Source organism: Rhagoletis pomonella, unplaced genomic scaffold (assembly GCF_013731165.1).
Source record: "Rhagoletis pomonella isolate Grant_MI unplaced genomic scaffold, Rhpom_1.0 Rhpom_scaffold_00014, whole genome shotgun sequence".
Classification (NCBI taxonomy): Eukaryota; Metazoa; Arthropoda; class Insecta; order Diptera; family Tephritidae; genus Rhagoletis; species Rhagoletis pomonella.
In genome coordinates, this window is record NW_023458568.1 from 7,964,511 (window position 1) to 7,987,746 (window position 23,236).

A 23,236-nucleotide genomic window follows, 5' to 3' on the forward strand; every position below is an offset into this window, starting at 1 on the left:
GAAGATGAAGATGAAGATGAAGATGAAGATGAAGATGAAGATGAAGAAGATAAAGATGAAGATGAAGATGAAAACGATGAAGATCACCTTCATTATCATCTTCATCTAATAAACAAAGATTCCCTGTGGGACAAAATAAATCATATAAGTGATTTCAATAATCTTCAGAATGTAATTGCTCAGATTTACAAATTTACTCAACTCTGCAAGAAAACAGAGTTGCTTTCCTGGGGAGAATATAGAAAAATAGCCTTAAACGTAATTATTAAAAATGTCCAAGGTAAACATTTTTAACATTTCCTAGATAATGACGGATTAATAAGAGTAGGAGGTAGAATAGAAAACAGCAAGATGTCTTTTGGAGCAAAGCATCCGATTCTCCTTCCGTATGGAGACAAATATGTAGATATGATGATAAAAGGCCTTCATATTAAACATTTACATGTAGGACCTCAGGGATTTCTAGCAATTATAAGGCAAATATACTGGCCATTGCGTGGTAAACAATTAACTACAAAAATAGTAAGGGTGTGCTACGAATGTTTTAAGGTTGAACCAAGAGCACTACACCAATTGATGCGAAATTTACCAGAAGACAGGGTAATTAAAACTGGGCCATTTTTAAATTTAGGAATTTACTTCCTAGGCCCAATACAGATTCACCATAAAATTAGAGGGAAAAGTTCGACAAATCCTATATATGTGTATTTGTTTGTTTTGCAACAAAAGCAGTACATTTGAAAGTCGCATCGGACCTTAGCTCTGCAGCAGTTTTAGGTGCCTTGAAGCGTTTTGTAGCCAGGCAAAGTTGCCCAATAAAAATATATTTAGATAACGGCACCAATTTCATTGGATAGCAAATAGTCTAAACGAAATTTATAAAATGTTTATAAATAAAACTCATACCGAGGAATTAGAAAGGTTTTGTGGAGAAAGGCAGATTAAATGGATAAATATACCGGCTAAATCGCCACACATGGGCGGATTATGGGAAGCCGCGGTGAATAGCGTGAAAAGGCACTTCTTTAGAGTAACCGAAGGCACAATAACATTCGAAGAGTTAAATACCCTGATGACACAAATCGAGGCAATACTGAATTCAAGGCCTTTAATTCCTTGATCTTGATTGCAGACACTGCAAAGATCAGCACCGTTGTCCTTTATTGCAAGCATGATGCACGCTTTATATGGGGTATTGGATGAAGATCACGCTGAGGAGCTATCGCAGAAAATCGAAAAAAGCTACCAAAATGAAAAATATTTAGCTGAGCTTTACCTAAATCAGTCATCGATTCAAGACAGGACTGTGGATGTAATGAAACAAGAAAACGAAGTGATTTGGAAAAATTTTAAATTCCTTAACAGTTCCATTCACACGTTTAAAAACGCAATAAACAAGAACATAGATCAAGAAACAACTATGAGCGTGATAACTACTGCATTAATTGCTATCTCGTCCTTTAAAGAGCTGCAGCAAGATATTATTGGAATGATTTGGAGTTCCAAAGGAAATTTTTTTTGAAAATGTATTACCGCTACATAAATTTCAAGAGCAGAATAGCAAGAACAAGCACTAGAACGACAGAAAAAACGCTAATATTCAACATTAGAATTCCGCTATTGAACAAAGAAAGCCTGCAACTGTATTCAATATTGACATACCCAGTAAGCCATTCTGAATGTTTCGTGAATATTCAAACTGCGTTTAAGTACATTATTATCGACGATAGAAAATCGATGTACTATGGGTTAGCAGATAGTAGTTTCGATCATTGCGAGAAAATGGCGAAATTGATATTATGTCCGCAAATACATCCTGTGATGCCGAGTGTGTAGTACAGCTATTCACAAACCAACGAGAAGTTGCTAAAACCTGCATACTGAATATTCTGCCACGAAAAGATTATTGGAGTCAAATGCATTCCGAAAACACATGGTTGTATTTAATAGCTAATGAAGTTTCAGCTGAAGTTGCATGCAATGGCCAGAGATCAAAAGTTAATATAAATGGCGAAGGGATTTTACGTTTGAAACCAAATTGCTACTTAAGGACTACGAACATAAATATATGGGCATACGAAATGTACACATCAAATACAACCTATTTTATACCAAACGTTAATTTATCTCAACAATTACCAGGTTTTGAGAAACTGCAAATAAGAAGAAAAATGGAGTCCTATAAAATAGAAAATATCCCAAGATCGCGAGGAGTAATGGGATTCCCAGTCGACTTTGAATTCCATCACTTGATGCAGTACACTTCGAGCACCCTATCTTGGATCCTAATTGCCGTCGTTATTGCAGCAGTTATAATCATCGCCAAAAAGCTGTGGCGAATATCATCAACGCGTATACCCAACATGATTGTTCTCCCATGCATAACTTAAGATATTTTTTTAGTTTAACATAAGTAAATGAATATGTATTAAAAACTCCTACTTTCTGCTTTAATTGTACGAGATTAAAACATGTACATACATATGAACTTCTTTCAACCACAAAATACATTTGTTTACCTTTAAATTTTTTTTGCATCGGTCTCTTTTCAACACATCTTAAGTTAAGTAATGCATTTTGGTTTGTTACTAATTAAATAATTTTCTGAAATTCATTGTTGAAAGATTTAAGCCTTTCAACGCGGGCAGTATGTTGAATCTTGTATTTATTCAGCTACATATATACAAGCAGATGTGCTATGCATATTGTGTATGTAACTAAAATCATTCAAGTGTTTGTCTGGAAGAGCGCAAAGGTCACAGTATATGGACTTTGCATCTGAAGTAATCTTTTACTTACACACACGCACTTGACATTTTATGTTATGTACATAAACGCATTATGCACCCAAGCGATACTGCGATTGAGTCGCATGGGTTAGGTTCTCATAGTTATCAGTAACAAATAGAAATGTAAATACAAATATATATATATATATATATATATATATATAAAGAAATATATACATACACAAACATACATACATACTACATGTACATGTAACCTAGAATTAATAATTGTATTATAAATAAACGCTCCACAGAATGTGGAGTCAGTTACATTTTTACCGCAGTGAGAAGCATTTTGCTTGAGTTTGGCTGAACACACACCTTTCTTTAAAGTGCTGTATCTTGGAAACCTTTTAACGAAACTTAATGAAAAAAAGTATTTATCCCGTCTTATTATGGGTTTTAATTGTAAATTTTTTACCTTAATGTGCAACGTATAAAAAAAACAAAAAAAAAATAAGTAAACATTTTCCTTTTTGATTACAGAATTTTTAAAAAATTTGATTTTTACATAAAAACATTGTCTATAATATAAACTTTAAGTACCCAAATGATCGTCTAACGCTCGAACAATATGATAAATAGGCATTGAAATTTTGTGAAATTGTATATTTTTGAGAGAGGAAGGGTGTGCAAAAAAACAAAAACAATATGAATAAATCATGTTAACTTTACTAAAGGTCTGGAATCATGAAAATCCCTTCAAGGAAATGGCAGAATTGAACTTTGTTGCAAGTTCACATGGGAAATCTGCCTACGACGTGATTGGAGGAAATTTTAAGAGACTAGCAGCTAGAGCAAGTCTTCAAAACCTGATGTTACAACAAATTCCTGTAAAAAATAACTGTAACTAACTTTTCAGTGGACTTTATTTCGACTATGACTACTGGCCAATTACTTTAATCCTATTTTAAGCTAGTTTAAAAGGTTAAATAACATCAAGTTAGGGAGCTTCATATCCTCATTTGACGAATCGTTAAATCAATAAATAATTTTTTTCTTTTTAATTCTTATTGTAATAAAAGCGCGTTGACGGAAGAAATAATTTTTTTTCATTAAGTTTCGTTAAAAGGTTTCCAAGATACAGCACTTTAAAGAAAGGTATGTATGACTTTTTCTTAAAATTTAAGTCTCGTGTAAATAGACAACCCTACGTCATATCGGCAAAATATGCTGCACGTATATTCATGTCACCTAGACCTTCAATCTCTTCAACTTTCATCCAAATCCTGAGAGGTCGCGCACAGAGGTGGCCGCCGTGACATGAAATGCCTCAAAAGAAAGCCTTAGTTTACTAAAACCATTCTAGACCTTATAAAAGAGCGAAACACTGCTTATAGATATTGGAAGCGGAATCCTACGGATGAACTTTGGAATAAAGTAACAACAAAACTACATCAATCAAAAAAAATACGCTTTGTGGAAAAATATTAAATCAATGGGAGTCTGCGATAAGGATAAAAAAACCTGTTCCGTTGATGCCAATGTGATGAACTCCTATTTTATTGGGATAAATAAGCAAACAAATCCTTCGTCGTATGTGATAAATCAGCATCTTATCTCGAAATCGGGTTCTGAATTTACGTGTGATGTACATAGTCACTGAAGATGAAGTTGTAAGGAGTATCCATGCCATAAAATCGAATTCCATTGGTGTGGATGGTATTAGCTTGTGATTTTTAAAACTGATTCTTCTCTACGTCCTTCCCTCGCTCACAAACATAATAAATTTTATTATAACCTCTTCTACATTCCCAAACAAATGGAAAGTGGCAAATGTTATTCCGATTCCTAAAAGTAAAATTTATGACTATAGACCCATCAGTGTTGTGTCGGCACTATCAAGTCTTTGAAAAATGTATCTCTAAACAAATAGTCTTGCATCTGAATTAGGGATGCCAATTCCGGGATCCTGGGATCCCGGTGTTTTTGACGTCCCGGGAATCCCGGGATTTGCTTGCATTAGTCCCGAAAATTTTGAAATATCAAATTGATAGTAAGAATTTGTTTATGAATTTTGAAATATGATATTTGTAAAATGCCGTTTTGACTGCAATTAACAAAATGCTTGAAACTGTACTTTTAAATTGTAGTCTGAGCCTTTTTTGAAGAAGATTTTGAACTTACTCATAGCGTCGCTAATGTAAACGAACAGAGAGTTTTAAGGAAAAGTTAGATAATTTTTTAGATCAATCTACTCAAAACTTCCTCAAATCAAAAAACTTATAATTTAACCAACGTGCTGGTAAAAGACGTTCAAATATTTTGTAATGGTGGAGATAGGGGTCATTATCTTCAAATGGATTATGTCTACCATTTGACAGTTCAGCCTAAAAGTGTTGATGCCGAAATATGTTTTTGATCAGTAGGTTTTGTATGTAAAAACTGCAGGTCTAGCTTAGAAGACTCCGATTTGAATGCTTTGCTGCTCTTACAAAAAAATTTTAAGTGCAATAATAACAACACCGGCACAAAAAGGGGTGTATGTTTTAACCAGATCCAACTACCAACATGTATTTCGAACCGCTGAATCCGATTCTGAGATCCGTTTGACTCGTACACCCTCAAAATTTCTAGTGAAATGCAAAAAAAATGGCAAAAAATTCTCCATTCGCCATTTCTTTATAGAGTAGAATAAACATGTTTAGAGAAATTTCAAAAGTACCTGGTATTTACATTATTATTTGTGATGTATACGTTCCTTAATCACATGGTTTATACAATTAAAAAAATGTTTTATATTAAAATTTCTCTGATTTAACAAATATCGCTAGCGTAGAGTGCAAAGTTGCTAAGTACCAATTTAAAAATTGTACAGGAGAGGAAAAAACTTCGTATAGCCATTTTCTTCAAGTATTTCGCAAAACTTTGAATACAACACTTTGCCTGTTTAAAGCAAAGCAAAACTCCATACGAATCGGAGGGATTCGATATTTATTAAAAGATTTCGAACTTTTTTGGCCTTATCGAATTTTCGGAGCTTTTTTTGGCCTTAGCAAATTTTTCTTTCATTGAATATAAACGAGAAAACATAAAACAAGGACCTTTACCCATTTCGAAACGATGCAATTTTAATTTATCTAGCCTCCTATATCAAAACATGATTTTTCATTAAAAGTGAAGTTAGCAACTTTTCACTCTAAGCTAGCGATATATGAGTTTTACAATCAGTTTATCGTGAATTTTAAATAGTTTTATTTAATGGTATGTTTAAATGCTTTCAGATATTGAATATTTACTCATCTTCATAAAATTTATGACTCAATTTGAATACCGGGATAAATGCCGGGATCCCGGGATTACCTAAAAAATATCCCGAAATCTCGGGATCCCAATTTTCTTGATATTTTGGCATCCCTAATGAATGAAAATAACCTTTTAAGTGAGGTTGAATCTGGCTTTAGATGTAATCACAGTTGTTCAACAGCAATAATAAAGGTAATGGATAACTTTCGCCCCGCCTTTGATAGCAAATTACTTACCATACTACACTGAGAAAAAGGATTAGTTTCGACAAGTAAAGATATTTAGTTCTGAATTTTGACAATATTTGGGAACTGTTACCAAGGATTGGGAACTATTACCATGGGTTGGTAATTATAATTAAACTAGAAAATGCCCGCTTGCTTCGCGGCGCCTAATAAGATCTTTTGCGTTGGCCAATTCAAAAATAGCGTTTAAGAGCAAAAGCAGTCTGTATAGTAAACATTTTTAGTTTAAATTGAAACGACTAAAAAGCGGAATCCTCCCCACACATATGCCAAGAATAGTGGCGCTGTGATTTCATATGGAATACTAATCCCTTTCGATGTAATACCTATGGTCTTATTTCCACCTCTCTCTGCCTGAGATCTCTGCCAAGCGTGCGTAATATTTTTCTATGATCCTGTAACTTCAGCATTGGTCCGATGTACCATGGAAACCAATAAAAGTCCTTATACGGAAACTCAAGAGCATAGATGAGCGTTTTCAATTATAGGAAGGCCAAGAATCCTCGCTGCCCCACAGGATGAAAAGTTTTCGCGTACATTGGCTAAATGAGTCGTGTGATCTCTTGAATATCGTTCAAATGAAGCCATTGATATACCTATCGTTTTCCTTTTTGGACATATGTGGTCGAATCTTTGAGTCCTACTGCTGTAATAACGGCCGCCTCGAGCAACTTCGTCAATCGGAGGTAGATGCAAGATCACGCTTACACAGTGTTACGGTCTTTATATGCATAGTTAAACGCACCCTTGATTTAGCCATCTGAAAAGTAAATACGTTTAAGATAAACATAGGGCCAAAACAGAGCAAACCCCGTGGGGGTTTCTATATATTTCAGGTGCAGCGCCATCCATTGGGTGCCTTTTCTGCAAAACCTTTGCTTGTCATGAAATAAATACGCATTATGAATTCCAATCAGATTTTATAAAAGATACGGATTTTCTAAATACCTAAACTCCAGCGGGTCCATTTTTAGCAAAGGAATTTTTCTTCATACAGGTAGTCACGCTGCGTATTTGAACGAAATCTGTTAATAAATACGACTTTTATAAGTAACTCTACTCCAGCGCCACCAGCGTGTTTTCTAGTAGCCTATAATAGGACCTGCGACAATTTGACTGGGCTCTATTGAGTGGTTTTTGAGTTTAGTCCGAAAAACGGAAATGGCTATCATTTTATGTATGTAATCTTCCTTATCCTGAGTTTTGCCCGAGTAAAATTCACGCGAAAATTTTGATTCCCCCCATGGAAACCAAAAGCGAAAAGTGAACCGGTTCAGGGAAGATGAAACTCGAGATATGTTTCAATGAAAAAAATCATTATGAAAGTAATAAACGTTTCGAATGTGTATTAATAAAATAGGTTCATAAATACGGCTTTTATAAATAACTCGACTGCACCACCTAGCGGGTCCGTTTTTCTCAAGTGCTTTTTTCCTCATGCTTATGAAATCGGTTCTTAAATACAACTTTTATAAATAACTCGCCTCCCGCGCCACCTAGCGACTCCGTTTTCGGTAAACGTATTTTCCATTATGCTGAAACTATACCTGTTGTATTTGAAAGAAATCGTATCATAAATACGACTTTTATAAATAACTCGACTCTCGCGCTACCTAGCAGGTCTATTTTTGGTAAACGTTTTTGACATCATGCTGGTAGCTTACATTTTGAATTTAAAAGAAATCGGTTCATAAATACGATTTTTATTAATAACTCGATCCCAGCGGCATCTAGCGAGTTTTCTGGTAGCCTATAATAGGACCATATATGCAAGTTCTAACCTCTGAAAATTTTACTGAAATCTATGCAGTAGCTTTTGAGTTAACTACGAACAACGAAAACGGCTATTATTTTATATATATAGAAGATATATTAAAGCTTCTAATATTCATCTAGGTTGCACCAAATCGTTAATTTAGTTGAAGGGTTTGGTAAATACTAATAAATATTTTTTTGAAGCATATTTCTACAAATTCCATTCAACTTAACGTATCGTTCATAAAAGGATGTCATTAAGCTCTGCTAATACATACAAGCTTTCTTTCAACATATGGTTTAGTCATACTTACCAAATCTAAGTTGAGGCATTCAATGAATGACACTGTGTGCGTGGAAATCATTGCTCCGCTACCGCTGTTTGTATATGGGTGAGACACGCGTGTGTCACAGAGCGCTCAGTAAGCTATGGCATGTCGATCACTGCGCTAGGTAGAGAAATAAAAGTGTGTGCTATGCAGTGTTGCCGCGAAACATTTTTAGTGGTAGCTAAATTCCAGCTAAAAAAGGGCTAAAAATCGTCGTTGTGGCTAAAAATGGTAGCTAAATTTTTTTACCTACATCTTATATATAAAAATAAGTGCACGTTTTTGGTGTGACCTCATAACTTGAAAACAGCTTCACCGAATTCAACCAAATTTATGTGGCATATTGGATTTATCATGCAGATGGTTTATGCGAAGTTTTCCCGAATTCGGAAGAGGGGGCGTGGCACCACCCATACTAACAAAATATAAAAATAAGTGAACGTTTTTGGTGTGACAATATAACTTTAGAACGGCTTCACCGAATTCCACCAAATTTATGCGGCATATTCGGGCCATCATGCAGATATTTTATGTGGAGTTTTCCCAAATTGGGAAAGGGGGCGTGGCATATGTATGTATCTTATGTATACAAATAAGTACACGTTTTTGGTGTGAGCTTATAACTTGAGAACGGCTTCACCGAATTCAACCAAATTTATACGGCATATTCGGGCTATCATGCAGATGGTTTATGTGAAGTTTGCCCGAATTCGTAAAAGGGGGTGTGGCACCTTCCATACTAACTAAAATTTTTTTGTTGTATATCTCTTGAAATATTTGTGGTAGAGTACTGGAAGTTGGTATAGAGGTATAACAAATAATTCCATACTCATGGATAAAAATGGGCAGTATTGGAAAAGAGGGCGTGGCACCTCACATCTTATATATAAAGAATAAGTGCAAGATTTCAACCAAATTTATACGGCATAGTCGGGCTATTATGCAGATGGTTTGTGTTAAGTTTCCCCGAATTCGGAAAAGGGGGCGTGGCACAGCCCATACTAACAAAAAATTTCATCTGGTATATCTCTTAAACTATTTGTGGTAGATTACTGGAATTGGTAGCTATACGTGGCCTGTTCAAGAGTTGGCATTCCAAATTGTTTATTTATTCATACCCAAGATGGAAAAACAAAAAATTTTGTATATCCAAATCTGTTGGATTAAGATTTAAAATAAAGAATAAAAAATTTTGAATATATTAAATATTTGGTGTAGAGAAGCACACCGGGGTACTGCTAGTATAAATATGTAAGTATACACGCAAACATTTTCTATAATTACTGGTATAGAAAAACAATGAACTCTGAAAAGAATTACTATTTTATTCAACAAAAAAACTTTTTGTGTAACACATAAAGCATATTAGGGGCCCCCAACTTACCTATTTTAAAGTATAGTTAAATCGTTAACGGATAAGATAACGGCCTAGAAACGAAAGGAACATACATAGAAATATGTTTACTTGCCTTAAAGGAAAGGCGTTCGCTTTATGAGCGAAGAGTTAAATTCATGAAAATCATAAAAAAAATTTTAATGTCAATGATGAATAAATTTTGAAAAGGGCTAAAAAAGGGCTAGGGGCAATTTCAAATTTTTGTGGCCAAAAAAAGAATTTGGTAGCCAAATTTAGCCACCAAAGGGCTAAAACGGCAACACTGGTGCTATGACAAGCCCAGACTTTTTTGTCTCAGTTTCAGTTTTGCCATCGCCGCGAGTTGTTTCGGTGTGCGCATAGTTATTTAAAAATATAAAGTTTGATGCCAACTGAGTTTTCTCAGTGGATATATAATTCATGTGAACTATAATTTGATAGTATCTATTTAGACAGGGAAAAAGGAAAGCAGTATACTTAAACCAGCACTTCCAGCAGATATTGACCTGGGTTTTCACACGACTGTTCCTGCTTCATCGTTTCTTTTTTAGGAAATTCTTACCACCATATACATATGTATTATTTACACTAGTAACTATTTATGTAAATATGTATGTATTTTTTATGCGTAATATATGCAAATAAAAGAAGAAAGTAAACACAACAACCATCGAGTATATTTTTATTTGTGTCAGACTGAAAATTTTTTCCCAATAATAAACGGTTAGCTGATTCACGTCTACAGCATGTTCACAAAATTAATTGAAAACTTGTATCAACCAAAGCATTGTTTATATTTGCTCAACAATGATTTTATTCAACTAACAATATTGTCCACTCAAGGTGGTCGTTTTTTAATTATTAACAAATATACATCTGTCCCAACTAGAAGTCTTAAGTAAATTGCAGACTTTCGTGAACTAGATATTTATTTCGAAATATCCAACTATGCCACTTGGTCACTATAACCAAATCTTGGTAATTATAACTAAACCTTTTTCTGAGTGTAGTAATACTGGATATTTCTAAAGCTTTCGATACTGTAAACCACGATATTTTGCTATTGAAACTAACTTTTGCTATGAAAACTTTCGGGTTTCACGCGACATCAGTAAATTTGATGAAAAGCTACCTATCGAATAGGGTACAACAAGTGCAATGGTGAAATATCTTTTCGAAACGCAGTACAATTTCTTCTGGTGTACCTCAGGGATCAATTTTGGGTCCGATACTCTTTACACTTTTTGTCAATGACATTGTCCATTGCTGTCAAAATGCCTCTATCCATTTTTACGCTGACGACACCCGGATTTACTACTCACGTCCTATTGGTCTTGGGGAAGACTTAGTATTCAGGCTAAATGACGACCTAAGAATAACTTCCATCTGGGCCAAGGGAAATGACCTTTGCTAAAACGCAGGCACTACCAATAGCGCACGACTCTTTTGACCTGAGTGGTTTGTCGCTAATTGTGCTGAACGATACAGAGATCAAGCTTCAATCTGTAGTGACTAGCCTTGGATTTAAAATAAATTCCCATTTGAGTTGCACAGACCACATTAATTATATCATATTGAAGGTATATTACACCTTAAGAAATCTGTGGCAAACATGTTACTCTCTGCCCATCAGCACAAAACTTAAACTCGTACAGCCCCTTATTGTTCCTCCGATATCTTACTCTAAAGTAGTATATGGTAGTGTTGATAGCGAATCTAAAAATAAATTAAACCTAGCCTTAAACAATGCCGAAAGATTTATATATTTTAAGCGAAAGTATGATTTCGTTTTATACTAAAAGTATCCTAGGTTTTAGTCTGGAAAATTACCTTAATGTTCGAAATATTCTATTCCTTTTCAAAATAATTAGATATCGTCAGCCTCGCTACCTTATTCAAAAATTAAACTTTGTCAGCCTTCTCGCTCACATAATATTGTTCTTCCCAAATATAAAACATTAATAGCTTCCAGATCGTTTTTCGTTGGTGCCATCAGGCTGTGGAATTTCTTACCATTATCAATTGTATGTATTAAATCAAGTAGATGCTTCAAAATAGCAGTTACAACTCTGTTTAGATAGTAATCTTTCACCTCTTTTTCTTTGCCTCTTCTATAGTATAAGGATATAACCTGTAAATTTGCTAATGCTAGCTTAAGTTTAGTATTTATAGTTAATTGGAAATAAATTTTTGTAATTGAACTTTCAAATAAGTACACTGAAAAGACTTCATGTCTTATTGTATATACATGTGAAATAAATAAATAAATAAGAGCTTGTTTTTAAAGATTTCTTTTTAAAGTACTTGTTTATTTTACTTTTGATCTAAAAAACATTGAACTTATTTTGCCTTATACTGTTAATAGTTTTTTTTTGTAATTTATGGTCATGACTTAATACCAACATAGCGAAAACCGGTTTTGCAAAAAAGGCGAATAATCGAACACCCTGATGTATATACATATGCCCCCTTCAAGGCTGGTCGTCTTGCCGTGGCGAATGGGCTTAAATGACGACATGGAAATTCCAAAAGGGAGCTTCCAGATCGTGATGAACTAAGAGGAAAGCTTCATATCCTTTGCAATCGTGAGGGAAGCCAACAAACCGAACTGGTATGTGAGTAAACTTAACAGTAGGAAAGTATGTGGATATAGCCGCACCAGCAACACCCTAAGCCAAGGTGTTGAGGTACCCGTGCCGATGGCTGAATGGTCAGCGGGTGCATAATGAATAGCCGGCCGCGAACAGTCCGCTCCGATGCCCGGGCAAGGTCGAAGGTATAAGTGCCTTCTCTACGTATGCCGGCTCTGTGGACGAGTAACGAACCCTTTCCGTGCATACTCGTGGGACCAAATATGAACGATCTAGACAAAAAAACATAAACAACAAACACAAACTGAAACTGAAACAAAACTGATGACGAACACTGCAACGAACACTGGACACTTCCTTATCGGTACCCGGGCCCCGTTGTTACAGAGTCCGATGAGGCCACCCTTCTTGCCTCCAGCCAGGAGACAATCAAAAGTGTTCCTGGTTGTACCAACCATAGTACACCAGAAGCAGCAAAACATACCACATCTAAGGATGCCAAGCCAGGCATCGCTACCAGCCATGACCACAGTATAACGACGGCGGGAGCAGGGCAGAAAAAGAAACATAAGAAGTCCCTGGACCAAATCAGAAAAAGCCGCTCCAGAGGGCAGTCTACATGCTAGATAAAATATCTAGCAATTCGGCTCCACGCGGCTCCTATCAGTTGAAGGGGGTCGAATACTACAAAAAGGTGGTTGAGGAATATGAGAGCTCCCTAAAAGAGACGCAATCTGAAAACCCCAATCCACCTGAAAAAAAGGAAAAAGGCGAATCTCAAAAGAGAAATCGTTCCACCAACGACAGCACTACCGGCGGAGAAAGCAAGAAGCCTAAACAGGCTTCTTCATCTGACTCCAACCCGCTGCAACGCCACTCTAGTGACGTTGCCAAAGACAGTCTGTTGATGGCCATAGTCGACGAAAACTGGAAGACTCCGGTATGTATGCAGAACCACTGGGTGGAGATCGACGTCAAGCTATCGAGTCTCGTTATGGACTACGTCCTCGATAACCCGGCGGGTCCCCATCCGGATTTTGATTCCTCTGGATCCTTTCGAGGATACAGGGTTATCAGAGGCGCGGACCAAGCTTCTTTGGACTTCTTAGCTGAGTGCGTCGCTAAAAAAAAACGAAGCATTCGTAGGCCTTAAACTAAGGCGGATTCCAGCTAAGGACGTCCCTCAGAGGCCACGTGCACGTATCTGGTTACCCCCCATGGTGGAACCAGGTGAGAAACTTCTAAGGCGCCTAAAGCTCGCCAGCAAACACATACCGTGTATAGCAGACTGGCAGCTTATAAAAGTTGAGCAGCCAAATAAAACCAGCAGACCTCTTCTCTTGGCCATTTGCGAAGAATCTATTGAGGCTCTGTCAAAGGCGGACAACAGAATTCTCTTTGGCATCCGCATGGCCAAGATGAAGATTTTTGTAGGCGACAAGGCTCCTGATGAAGACGACACAGAGGAGGTCGACGATGCGAGCCAGTTGCTGAAGGACGCCACATCGGTGATGTTGGCCCCCGCCGAAGATGAAGTGTGTTCAGATTAATCTGCAGCACTCAATATGTGCGACAGATAATCGGTCAATCCTGCTCGGAGAGGGAAGCATCGACGTCAGCCTAATCCAGGAGCCGTGGGTCAGAGGTGATCAGATCCATGGACTTAACAGCAGTACACATAATCTCTTTTATAGTGGTAACACAGGTAAACCGATACATTCTAATCAAAAAAGGTATTAATGCATTTCTCTGTCCAAATTACAGCAAAGCAAACATAGGTCAAAAAACGAAGAATTTTCAAAATTTTGAGAAAAGAATTTGGCCGCTATACTCAGGTTTTTGAATCGAGAACACGAATTGATCTAGAAAAACTGAGTATGAGGCATTATTGGTATAGTCAACAGCTATCAAACCTGATATATGCGCACGAGAAGCCCATATGAGATAGGGGGACAAAAGATCCGTTTTTCTTATACTTCCAAAATACAATATTGACCTAAGGTAGTTCGATTTCGAGCTGTCACAACGTACAACACCTTTCATTATTGCATCATGACTGAAAGGTAAAAAGTCGTGACTAATAACTTTTTTCATAAAATGATGTGGGAGTTGTAATTCGATGAAATATGATAGGCATGCCAATCAAAAAGTGCATTTTGCATTTTTTTTTAGTTAGTATTCGTTTTTGAATTTAAGCGACGATGTTTGTTACGTCTTTTTCACACCCAATAATATAGCTCAGAAGTGCCAAAAATACAAACAGCAGTCAACAAAAGCCACAAAAGACATTCAATTCTTGAGTTAAAGTGGATCATTCATCAACAAGCTTTGTGTGAAAAGCATGGTGTCGCCTCCGTTGTAATATCATGGTCGTAGTCACATAGTAAACCCCATATCTTCGCAGGCATTGAATAAACGAAGGTGTGAGGATTATACGTGGGGTGCAAAATTTATGGCTTGTGGCAGCAATTATTCAATTTGAACGTAAAGTTTCAAGGCGCTGAACTTAAATGAAAAAGCAGACGGAGCAAGAGGCACCGAAGAGTTTTCTTTGGTAATAAATTCTGTCATCAAGAAGTTTCATCGAAATTTTCTGAATTGAAGTAGTTATCGGAAACAGTAAAATTTATTATGTACTCTGGTGTGACTTCAGTTGATAAACTGAACCTGTCTAAATTTGATTGGTAGGAAATCGAAGATCTTGTAATGGAGCTGACTCTAGTGTAATTGAATATGTACTAAAAACCTTGTCGAAACAAGAAAAGAGTTGGAACCAATCGAATTTGACCAACAATGACAATACTAAAGTTTCAGATACTTCGAATTCAATTCCAGGGATATTAGCTGTCTGCAGAAGCTTAAGTTTGCTATCTTCACAGTAGGGGTATTCTCGAAATCTTGCAAAGCCGTTGCACGTAGCACAGATTGCACAACTTGCAAACACACAACAATAAAATACATGGGAAACAGCATTTCCTATCGCTGCAAAGTACGTCTGGACCAGTGCTGCCGCTGTCACTTCAATTGAAGTTTTTCACTACACTTTAGATCACTTCATTTTACTTCGTTTTACTTCACTTTCCACACATTAGATTTAGTATCTCCAAAATAAATAAAAATTTCTTTGAAATATATGATTAATTTAACCAAAATCAACAATCTTTTGCTAAAATTCTTGTTAAGTAGTAAGTATGGCGAAGTCATTGTTTAAGCGACTTATGCACTTCCCGCATAAGCCAAGTGCAGCGAACACACACACTCACTTGTATTGCACTCCCGCCCAAAACCAAGTGCAGCGAACAAACACACGCACTTGTGTTTAAAAGTAATTCGCTCGTTCTTAATTGGGTATGCATTTTTTAAGCAATTCTCAAATATCTCTTCGCTAAACTTAGTGAAGTGATAAGTCGCTGGCATTTCAGCTATGGTCAACGCTAACCCAGCTTGGCTATCACACGGTCCTTTAAGCATCACTCTCACTCCACTCCCGGAGTATTTTTGGCATGGTAGTAAGCTCCGGCTTTCAAACCACACTGGGGCTCTGCATGAATGCATCCCTGAATAAATCCCAGCTCATTGCACAGCAGCCTACGGCAGCTAGATCAAGACTCCTCCAATGGAGTCCCCCAATCGATACAAGGTAAAAGGGTCACATTTTGCGCTACCGCTTAATCAGCCTGCCCGCATATTTCTCTCTCTCTTTCTCGCATACCAGGCATATGGAGTGCGTGGCTGACTTGATGTGCACCTATAAACCATACGGGCTCATTGAGCTCGATACATACACACAACACTCGCAAAGGTAATCCCTACCTCCTCTACTACTCTAACTCGACCACAACTCTAAACCTGGTCTCCCGCTCTCCCTCAGCTAAACAGTCATTTTGATTTTAATTTTCACATGTATAGTTGTAAAGCGCACAGAGATGAATGGGTGGATAAAGTTTCATAATTATTTAGTAAATATTTGACGAAAATAACAATTATATTTCAGTTTTCAGACATCTTCAATGTTACAGCAAAAATGAAAGTGAATCTCGTGATGACGTTGTTGCTGTGTATCTGATGATGACTTTGTTGTTGTGAATCGATAATCGATTAATTATATTTTAGTGTTAACATCATCTATGAACTGGACACAATAAATTATAAATTAATAAAGGCTAAAGATTACTTTTATTGTGATAAAGAAATAATCGATTAACCAATCAGGTGATAAATAACCTAATCGAAGGACCCCACATCCGTAATTGTGCATGTCACTTCGATGATCACTTCACTTTTCCTCCCAAGGCACTGCGAAACACTTCACATCTAATGTGTGTTGACTTCGCTCGAAAATTATCAAACGGCAGCACTGGTCTGGACCCATGCACATATTTTGCAAAAAATCATAGCGAGATAAATGCGAATCTGTGCTAGCTGTTTTTTTGTTGGAATTGCTACATATTCTCTCATTCCTCTCATCGCGCTCACTTAATTTTTTTGCTGTATCTTGCTATTGTATTTGATACAGAATTTAGCTGCGTGTTACCCATGCATGCTACCACTTTGAAATGGGGTGCTCTCGTACTTTTCGTGCAATCCGTGCAACGAGCAAGACTGCGAGAATGCCCCTAATACTTTAATTTACCTGTGCATGTGAGTCCTTACCACTTACCACGTAAGGTACACGGAATCATTTAAAGGCGGATTCATCGTTTTAGTTCAGAACTTTTCTTCCATGCGGTTGTTGTTGCATTTCTCTCCCAGAGAGAAGAAAAGTTCAGAACTAGAATGATGAATCTGCCTTAAGCAATCCCCACGACAGTCGGTTCTACGTACCGGAATGACTCGGGATTTACCCGACCAAGGGCTGTTGTTTCGGCGATCTAACCCCGTTTAGGTCCAACAACACTAGCGGTGAAGTTCAGGTGGCCAGGTGGAAGGCGAAAGCCTCCAAGGCCATAGGTCCCGACGGAATATGCATGTTGATGCTGAAAAATTTGGGTCCTGCGGGAGAAGTGTACCTAACGGAGGTCCTCAATATGTCAATGGCCACTCTCAACATCCCAGACATCTGGAAGATGGGGACAGTGGTCCCACTGCTCAAACCCGGGAAACCAAAAAACAAAGGAGAATCTTATCGCCCGGTAACACTCCTTTCCCCGGTAGCGAAGAGACTAGTGGATTTGCTGCTCCCGTATTTCACGAACCAACTGACCCCAGCGAAGCATCACCATGGTTTCCGTAAAGTGCACAGAACAACAACAGCACTTAACGCTATAGACGCGCAGATAACACGTGGCCTAAACCGCAACCGTCCCTGTGGGAGAACCATTCTAGTACCAATGGACCTGTCAAAGGCGTTTGACACCGTCAGCCAGTCCACACTACTAGAAGACATAGAGGCCTCCTCTCTCTCACAGATGCTCAAACAGTGGTCGGCGAATTATCTGAGTGGTCGACACTCGTCGGTAATGTTTAGAGACAAATCGATCAAACGCAGAAAAATAAAACAGGGGGAAAGGTTCCCCACTACTGTTAACCAGAGGGAGTCTTGATTGTCTCTTATGCTGACGACTGTTCGATAATGGCGTCCGGGAATGGAATTGATGACCTGTGACCGAAAGTAAACGGGTATCTCTCCAAGCTTTCTCGCACTGCAAGGAGCCTAACCCTTTCCCCTACAAAATCCTCTGCGATCTTATTCACCACATGGACGAAGGAGGTCAGACTACCGCTGGGAATTCACGTTAATGATACACCAATTCCGACGGTGAATAACCCCAAAATACCCGGAGTAACCTTCGACAGTCTTGTCTCCTTCTCTGCGCACGCAACCGCTATTGTCAACAAAGTACAGAGCCGCAACAAGGTTCTCAAGTCGCTAGCCGGCAGTAATTGGGGCAAAGACAAAGAAACGTTGCGGGCAGCATACAAGGCGATAGGCCGGCCGGTTTTAAATTACGCAGCAACAGTGTGGTCGCCGGCGACTAGTAGGACGCAGTGGATGAAGCTACAGACATCACAAAAAACTGCATAGACATCACAAAAAACTGCACTTAGGCCAGCGACTGGATGCCTCCTGATGACGCCCCAACACCACCTACACGACGAGGCCTAGATGCTCCGAGTCAAGGAGCATAACACAATGCTCTGCAATCAGTTTCTAGTTGGGAGCCACATAGATGGTCACCCAAATAGATACCTGCTTGCAGAAGAGCCCTCGCCCAGACACGTCAGGGGGCATCTCTACGAACTGACGGACGAAGTCTACAGGTTCATTAAGCAACCTCTGGACCCGCCAGCATATTAACAAGCCCTGAACTGCATTCACAGGGAGTCAGTCTCGAGTTATGTAGACTCCAGACCTGTGAATGCCGTTCTAGGCGGACAACCACCGGACATCGACGAGACGGAGCTTCATCTGCCTCGGGAGTCTAGAACCACAATAGCCCAACTGAGCAAATTAGACGCGAATGTGCCAAATGAGTGTCCAGCATGCGGAGAGACACCCCACGACCCGAAACCCGACAACCCTTACGCCTTTGTCCCTGTGGACCGACCCCATTAAGGCTGCACGCTTCTTGGGGCTTCCGTTAGTGGAGCTCGACGACAACGACTGAGATATTAACCGATCTGGGCGGGGTTGTTGTAGTCGCTATAACAACAATACCAACATCAACATCCGCCTTAAGAGATGCTTAATTCGTTCTTTTAAAAAAATTTTTACGATTTATGTGTCAATTAATGTCTCCAAGAACGGTGATGTCATGATTGTTGGCCCGTCATGGCTACATTGAATATTTCTTTGGAAATAATGGCACGTATACGTATAAAGGTTCGCCAGCCCTGTACTATGTATATGCGTGACATTCCATCTTACATGGCGTATTGCAATTTTGTTACGAAGTTTCAATATTGCCTATAAAACATATTACAAGTTACAAAAAGTCATAGCTAAAGCAATGAAATAGTGGCCAATTATTATTTAAGTCAACAACACTGACGTCGTTAAATCAGAGATGAAAAGCAAGCGAAATTCTTGATATGATTACAACCGGCACACATAAGGCAAAAGTGACGAATTAGCTGGAGGAAAATCGAAAATTGCGACGATATTTAATATCTATAAGAATAGGTATGAACATTTCTTTATGTTTGACCAACTAAGGGACAGTATTAGTTATGAAGCAACGTTTTACATTATGTTACTAGAGTATCTTCAACTTGCCGAATGCATATCGTGCCCACAGGCACCTAATCAGTCATACGCGGTAGCCCTGTATTAATTATAGTGTGACTGGATGTAACTTTTTAAAATTATTTTTATATTAAAGAGGGACTTTTCACAAGTAAGTTTTTATTTTTTCATTGGCTTACGTGTAACAGTTTTAAAATTGCAGTTATTTAAAAGAGTTCTATAAAATTAACTAGAAAATAGTTATTCCGTAGATTAGGGTTGGGCGGCAGAACAGCTCGCGCGCAGCAGCGCGGGTAAGCAGGAGCTAGATACGGGGTAAAAACTTAAACCGAAAGGGTAAACAATAGCCGTGTACGTGTATTAACCCACTTTATGCAATGTATATTGCCAAAGGCTGTACCGTTCACTTTTTTGTTTATAGAGAAAAAATTTCTAATAGACTTGTAGTCTATTTATTAAAAAAAGTTCAAAATCATAAAAAGCCACCCAATTTAATTTTTTTATTTTTTATTAATAAATCTGTGTTCGTATGGAAAAGTAGCTTATGTCGAAAGGCCGGCTTTAGTATAATGCGGCATTCCCTTTATTTTTTAAACAAGGAATTTTTTGATGAGACTTAAAAAGAATATTGACTTGCTAGTATCGGAACTATTTCTTGCACGTTTATTTGCTAAAAGTTGTTTAACGGCTTAGCGCCCGTATGTCATTCGCAATCGTATGCTGCGAATGCCGATTTATACTAAAGCCAGCCTTTCGACATAAGCTACTTTTCCATACGAACACAGAAATCAATAAAGTTCAAATCAATTATAGGTATGTGCTCATTCATAGTGGTGAACAGTGTTGCCGTTTTAGTCCTTTGGTGGCTAGATTTGGCTACCACATACTTTTTTTGGCCACATAAATTTAAAATTGCCCTTAGCCCTTTTTTTAGCCGTTTGGAGAATTTATTCATACTTGGCATGAAAAAGTGGTATATGCTTAATTTTATATATGTATTTTTCATTTATTTAAGAGATGAATTTTTAAACTAAAAAAGACTGATATATATATATATATGTATATATATTACATATATATATATATCTACATATATATATATATATATATATATATATATATATATATATTACGTTTTTATACATACATACTGTAAAAGTGTTAGGGCTGTTAACTTATTTATTACCGATTTAACTATAGTTTAAAATAGATAAGTTTACGGCCCTTAATATGCTTAATTTGTTAAATGGCCCATCAAGTCGATTGACCGTGTATGTTCTTGTGGTGTGACTGTACCAGCTGCTGATGCGACTTCAAAAACTATTTGCAAATTTTATGATTGTACCATCATGCTGGTGTCGTGAGTGGTGAAATCAGCTCAATTTTCAAAGTAAAAAGTATTGTGGCGGAAATTTCTTCACTATATGAGTCAAAGCCGTGTTTGTGGAAGATTAAGTTCACGATATTGCAGTTGTGAATTAAAAAAAAAAAACAATGTTTAACAAAATGGTAGAAAAATTATGAAATTTCGGCTCTAATCATTTCGATCTTTCCTGGACCTCATTTGTAAAGAAATAAATATTGTACCAGCATGGTGGTAAGTTATATACTTCGAGCCTGATGGTACAATCACTTGATGGAGCCAGCAACCTGGTGTCGTAAATTTCCCATTTTATACAAAAAGGTATTTGGTTGGATAAAATATTAGCTTTTTTCCAGAGTTCATTGTTTTTCTATTCCATCATTTACTTATTGGAAAATGTTTACGTGTATACTTATATATGTATATGTAAGTAAAAAATTTTAGCTACCACTTTTAGCCACAACGACTTCTTTTAGCTCTTTTTTAGCCCTTTTTTTAAAGGAATTTGGCTACCACAAAAAAATGATTCGCGGCAACACTGGTGGCGAACCAAGAATGATAGAATACAAGATTGCGCATTCCTGCGGGTGATGACGTCACGTTCGAACGAATAGAGCAGATGGAGGAGACGAAAAAAGGCGGCGGCCACCATTTGTAAACAAATCGTAGTTGTGTTCATCTACTTTTGAACAGAAAATTGAAGATCGAAAAATTTAATATTAGGCCCAGAAATATCGAAATAAAGAAGAATAATGAAACACTAAGCTAGTAGAAATTGGTAACGCGAGTTCCTAGCAAATTGTTTCTGCATTTTTTTATAGTTAAAAATGTCCATTAGCAAAAACTAGTAAAAATTATTAGTAACTATTCGAACGAGAACAAACTTATCGCGGACAATTCTATGCTGACGTCACACGTACAGCTGATTCTGTCAAATTCGCCAAAAACAAAGTAGCGGTACTGCTGAATGCGCCACCTCTGTCTCTCTACATCGTGGTGGCGAACAATAACGAGTTAACGATCTTGGTTGCACATGTCTTCGTAAATAAGAGAGCAGTAACCCTTCTGCATAGTTATCGCAAGGTAGTGTTTCTGTAAGTGTGGTGTAAATGAATTTTCGATATACCTTGCGATATTTATATCGCCAGCTCTAAGTGTAGTGATATTTGGCGCTAAAAGCAAAATTAGTGAAGTGTGTGCTTATAAATATCTTAAGTTTCTTTATTTTATTAATTTATCTTGCAGAAAAAAACAAGAAGTGGGAAAATTACAAAAATTCAGAAAGTAAAACTTCTGGATTTAATGAAAAACAACAAGATGGTGGCAATGGGAAATTTTGGCGGTCCAAATAGCGCCTTGCACAGCCGCAATGTGTGGGAAGCCGTTGCTGTGGAGCTTAACGCAGTTGGAGAAGCTTGCAAAACAGCCGAGCAGTGGAAAAAGGTATATATATGAGCGCTTTTTAAAAAAGGTATGATGAAGTCATAATATATATTTTTTGTAGAGTTGCGCCGACTGGAAGTGCGCAGTAAAAAAACAGCAGGCAGAAATTAAAAGGTTTCAAAACCGAACCGGCAGTTTGCCTGCGAGCGGAAGACCTGCACCGCTGGAAGAAATTGACTCTGAAATTCTACAGTTCTTCCCGTCAGCAATGGTGGAAGGAGATGGCAGAACAAAAGAAGCTGGCTTTACAGAAGTAATATGCTTGTGTCCATGGTCCTCTGCAAGACGACATAACTCAAAACTAAAAAAAAAACTTACTACTGTTAAGCGGCACATGTCTCTAATCCTCACCTAATCCTTCCTAGGTATTTATAAAGCAGTCATCAAGATTTAGTAAGGATAAGACATGGATTACACAAGGATTAGGCAAATTTGTTATTGTTCAGTAGTAAGGTTTTTTTTTGGTTATGAATTGGGTCTTTATTGCAGAGGACCATCGATATGTTTATCAAAAGGTAGTTTCTACTTATAAATAATGGTTATAGTTGCAAGCAGGAGAAGTCAATGACGAGGACGAAGAAAACGAGGTAAAGTCTTTAATAGACTCTCCAAATGGGGCTTCTTATCACAAGCCATCGACCTCACGAGCCAAAATAATGCATTCAGCAGCTCCTTTGCTGAAATTAAACAATATATTAAGGAGCAAGATGAAAAAAAAATGGAAATTAATGAAAAGCAAACAAAATTATTAACCGATATTTTGCAAATACTTAAGTCAATCGATGAATCATTGAAACCAGCTGTTTTGAATAATTAATGAATGTATTTGTTATTATAAATGTACCCTAGCGACCAAAAGTGAGTGCATGGTGATTTGTGTAAAATATTTGTATTGTTTTTATGGGTAGATTTTT

General features: G+C 37.4%; 1 protein-coding gene and 1 long non-coding RNA gene across 2 annotated transcripts in view; one reads left to right on the top strand and one right to left on the bottom strand.

Annotated features, from left to right (window-relative positions):
• Window positions 1-23,236, bottom strand: part of LOC118749126 (ribose-phosphate pyrophosphokinase 1-like) — a 537,936-nt gene that overhangs the window by 479,436 nt on the left and 35,264 nt on the right. The window lies entirely within an intron of this gene.
• On the top strand, window positions 3,069-4,230 carry LOC118749198. Its single transcript, XR_004994172.1, has 2 exons — window positions 3,069-3,121; window positions 4,130-4,230. It is a non-coding gene; the product is annotated as an uncharacterized LOC118749198 (long non-coding RNA).